At 40.0% G+C, this 5,130-nt stretch overlaps 1 long non-coding RNA gene across 1 annotated transcript; it reads left to right on the forward strand.

Moving 5' to 3' along the window:
* Positions 1–1,964: 1,964 nt before the first annotated feature.
* LOC142068444 (uncharacterized) lies at positions 1,965–4,897 on the forward strand. Its single transcript, XR_012664275.1, has 3 exons — positions 1,965–2,141; positions 3,480–3,556; positions 4,673–4,897. It is a non-coding gene; the product is annotated as an uncharacterized LOC142068444 (long non-coding RNA).
* Positions 4,898–5,130: the final 233 nt, after the last annotated feature.

The raw sequence follows: 5,130 nt of genomic DNA on the forward strand, positions 1-5,130 counted from the left end.
CCAGTTCAACCAAGGGCTTAAGCACATCCATCTTTAAGCATCTGAGTAGTTCCATTGAACTGATATGCTTCAGTACCTTGCTGAATCAGGATCTTAACGTAGACTAAGGTAGCTTTCCAGCAGGCAATGATGTCTTGTGTTTGATGCCGAGGGTACGCACCACATTACCATTCTTCAGCTTGTTCCCTATGCAATTCTGCACATGCAAACTACCCCCAGATGAAAAAGCACAGGTCAGAGTACTGATTGAATCCCACTGGATCTTAGTGTCAAGCAAAAGGTCATCGTTACAGGGTAATGTAACATAAGAACAGTCATACTGGGTCAGACCAAAGGTCCATCTAGCCCAGTATCCTGTCTTCTGACAGTGACAATGCCAGGTGCCCCAGAGGGAATGGACAGAGCAGGTAATCATCAAGTGATCCATCCCCTGTCGCTCATTCCCAGCTTCTGGCAAACAGAGGCTAGGGACACCATTCCTGCCCATCCTGGCTAATAGCCATTGATGGACCAATCATCTGTGAATTTAGCCAGTTCTTTTTTGAACCCTCTTATAGTCTTGGCCTTCACAACATCCTCTGACAAGGAATTCCACAGGTTGACTGTGTGTTGTATGAAAAAATACTTCCTTTTGTTTGTTTTAAACCTGCTGCCTATTAATTTCATTTGGTGGCTCCTAGTTCTTGTGTTATGAGAAGGAGTAAATAACACTTCCTTATTTACTTTCTCCACACCAGTTATGATTTTATAAACCTCTATCATATTCCCCTTAGTCATCTTTTCCAAGCTGAAAAGTCCCAGTGTTATTAATCTCTTCTCATATGGCAGCCATTCCATACCCCTAATCATTTTTGTTGCCATCATAATTGTAAATTAAATGCCCAAGCCAATCCCATTAACAGTAAAACTTCCAGTTTTGATTCATCAACAACAGGTTCAACTCTCAATCCTTTGATTATAATTATAGCCAGTGTATACTTGAATATAACAAATGTATAAGAAAGCTTAATTTCATCTATACTATTCAGAGACAGACGAAACAAGCATTGTGTAACATGATACCCAAACCGTTTTCAGTCTTTATAGTTTTTATAGTGAAAGTATAGTGTTCTGAACTTTTTTTATTATTTTTTAAAGCCTGTTATCGCCCGAATGAAAAAGTCCAACAGAATTTTGTAGAGTGCTGTTTTTCCTGTAGAATTATTCAATTAACTGATAGCAAGGATATTATTATCTCTTACATTCTGTAGGATGATTTAAACATTCTACACAAAGAATTTCATTATTTGTCATATGTCATTCTGTCTTCTTATCCGAACCAGTAGCCATTATGTTCAGTATTACAGCTCCATCTATTGTATCAAGAAGCAAGAAATGTCAATCATCTAGATATACCCCAGTCCACTTTTTTGCTTTCTACATCAAGAAAGCATAGGGAAACATAAGGAAAGCACTGTACCTTCCTTCTTTTAGCCATCTCAGAGCAGGGATCTGAGTCAATGCCTCTTCCAATAACTGGATGCAAAAGGAGATCAATTTAAAGTGTGCTAGTAAAGATGGTTAAACAGGGAAGGAATGGGGATATTCTGAAAAAAAACACCCTGTTTTTTTCAAAATTTGAAATTTCATTAACTTTCTAGATTTGAAAAACAGTAGTGATCTCTGCATGCTAGCAGTTTCTTTGCCACCCTGTCCACAGATTCCCAGCCAATGGCCTGACTATATGATCAGGAATAAACCCAAGCTCAGGAGGCAACTATTGGAACTCTTCTTATCAAAATATCCCTCTGCCTCATCCCACCACTCCTGACAGAAAAACTGGGGATTTTGTTTCCAGTACTAATTGTTCTGCGAGTGAACATGGGGCTTCAGCTAAACCTAAAATTCCTGGACCTAGCCAGGTAGATGAAGGACTATATCTTCCTTGCTTAGGACCAAGCTAATACAATCATTCTGCAGTTTCTCAGGTTGGACTCCACTGTGGCCATCTCACAGGCTTGGAAGGCTAAAGTATCCATCCCCTCCATCTGCTAGGCAGCCCTGGGTCATCTCCACCTATGTTCACTTGCCATTATCAACTGGACCTCTTGTCTACAGAAGAATCAGAGTTCAGCTGGTCAATGCTCTGAGTGCCACACTAGGTAAGTACTCCGCCACTGTTCTATGTGTTCAGTTAGTGTAATAATTATCATGCAGGATACGTGAAGACATGGCTATACAGTGAAGAAAATTACTTGTCATAGTCCTCTCTTCTCCTAGCCTACATCCACCCCGATGTGCCTAGACAGTATCACTTAAGTCATAAGTATCTCTTAACATATTTTTTTCTTATTCGAACAAACTCTTTCACACTGGAAGTGCCTAACTAGTAGAAAGTAAGCAGGCAGAGGTCAACACATAGATTGCCAGTTATTACTTACCTCCTCCTTCCTGATGGATGGAGACATAGTGAGCATAATGGGTATCAGGTAAGATAGGAGAAGGTAGGACTGTGACAAACAATTACTAATAAATAATCTTTTCTTATTCAGATCTGTAGTCGGGGGGGTCAGAATAGTTTGCTGTATTGTAATAAAGCAGGTAACACTGTCTTTTAAACTTGAATGTAGTCTGCCTATCCTGTATTGCATTAACATGTAGCCTTTCAGGGGGGAATAATGACAGCAGTATTTTTATGACTGATTTCAGAGGTCAATAAGGGATTCTAAATGTTTATAAGTGGAAACTTAGTCATTTGAAAACTCATAAATCATGTTTCCAAAACAGGATAGCCTTTAGTTATCAAGGATGCAGGGCTTAATGAAAGCTACCACTAGTTGTACCAGTCTAGGCTCTTTTTTACAAGTGACAGAATTCTGGGTGGAGCCAGATATTTCCCTCATTCTGACACTCAGAACATCAAACTTGGACTCAACTTTTTATACCAAATCAAAATGTATCTCCTATGATCTGGGAAATGAACAAATGTTATACCTAATCTGTGACATGGGGAAAAATGTTTGAAACTAACAATACAAATATCTTCAAGAGGGAAGGATGCAGTAGTCGGTCGTTAAGAATGGAGGACAAGATTTTCAAAAATGGGAAATTAAAGTTAGTCACCTAAATACTAGGTTAGGAATCTAGTTAAGTGGCCTGACTTTCAAAAGTGGACTCCTGTTTTTGGAAATCTTGAATTGAAGATTCAGCATAGGGCTTTGAATTTTATGGGTGTTGGTCACCATTGGCCTGTGTCACCTCCCAGCCTCAGACTCCCTTGCTGTAGGGCAAAGGCTGCACTTATAGGCTCCTAGGATCTGGGTCTGTCACCTAAGGTCTAAAATGTGGCAGCCTGCAGGTGCACCAGCTCTCCTTCAATGCTGTACCAGTCAGCCCTTACCCCAATTGTCTTTCTACTGTAGACCAGGCAAGTGCATATGAAATGTCAGAGGTAACTTAGAACTTCTTTCACACTGCTTAACTTTCCTGTTCTTCCCCAGGACTACCGTCTGTGCTCTGGAAATGCAACGGGGGATGGGTTATGCTCCACATAAACCAGCTGCGCAACAATTCTATAGTAAGTGCCTAACGCTGCATCCTTTACTATAGGCAATGCATGATAAATTACTGTAGGTACTCGACCATCTATGATTCTTGCACATCCCAAATACCCACAAATGGGCAAGTGGGCTAACCAGTTGGTGGAATATGGTGGTGAAGGTGAAGCTGCTCTCTGATTCACCGGGTCTTTTATTGGACTCTCAAGAGATAAGAGGACCCGGTCTGGATATCAGACTTGTCTGCCACCATCATAAATTCTGTCAGTTTTCACACTCTGCATAGATTGCCCTCTTATTTCTGTTGGATACACGGGGCAGAGGCCTAAGCTTTCAGCTCAGACTAGCCAGCCACTCAGGCCATTGGTGTGTACTGGCCCACCTATATGATAAGTGGCTGCTTGTGGTGACATGGCAAAAGAGTTTCAGACCCAAATGGCCTGGCACCTGGTTCTTTTAAAAGATTCTAGTTTTGTATATATTTGGCCATCTTTAAATATTGGTTTACTAAAGAAACTGCAATGTTCAATATTGATTCACTCACGACCATTAGCTCTTCTGTATGAAGAAAAGAGAATCTAGAAACATTAAACAGCTTTCAATTTAATTCAACAGTATTTTTAAATTTTCTTTTTAAAAGCTACTGCCATGTTGATAAAATCCTTTTGATAAGCACTGACTGACTTTTGATAGGTTCTTGAAGCTAGTGTATGTTTGTCATTGGAGTCCATGAGGGGTATAATTTTTCCCAGCACTTCACAGGACAGAAGCAGTGGGAGATGCACTGTGCAAACCTTGCACATTGCTTTGAAAATATGCCCTTTCTTATTTTGTTTCAGGTACTATAACTGGGCCATGCCTATAACCCACTAAACAAAACCATGTTGTAAACAGTGCCTTAGGTACTAAGATTCACATCTCAGAGCTTAAGGCATTGCTGTCCTCGCTATGTTTGTTCAAGGGAATATTTTACAAAGCAGGGCTAGAAATAATTTTGAATAGAGTTGATTTCAAGAAATTAATGATATAAGCAAAGATAGAAGCAACATGGGCAAAGTGTCACTCATAACTTTCTGAAGCTTGGATATAATTCCTGTCCTTAATTCTGTTTTTAATTGCATTCTTTGCCTTTTCAGTTAACCAAGACACAAGACTTCAGCCTTTCCATGTATGTACAGAAATTCTCATAGAAATCTATGGGCATTTGGGAGATCTGTACCATCCAGCATACTGTACCACCCAATCACCAGGACTCCAGCAGGTACTTGGACGATGCACCCAGTTAACCAACACTGATGAATCCTCCTGTATCCTTAGGTCCTATGTCTATTCTAAGCTCAGAGATTTAACAGTCTAATGTTTTGAGGCAGAAGGGAGGTGTGAATCAAACACTATTTTTTAATCTTTGTCTTAGATTTGTTCTCAGTTTTATCAGCCTTATCACAGGACCTAGAGTTAGTACATAAAGAGCCAGATTCCGCTATCATTTACACTGGAATAATTCTGCTGCCGTCAATAGAATTAGACTAGTGTGGACCTGGTGTCAGATCAGCATCAGACCTACAGTATCTTTTCTATCTTTTGATTAAGCTCC

Source organism: Caretta caretta, chromosome 11 (genome assembly GCF_965140235.1).
Source record: "Caretta caretta isolate rCarCar2 chromosome 11, rCarCar1.hap1, whole genome shotgun sequence".
NCBI classification, from domain to species: domain Eukaryota; kingdom Metazoa; phylum Chordata; order Testudines; family Cheloniidae; genus Caretta; species Caretta caretta.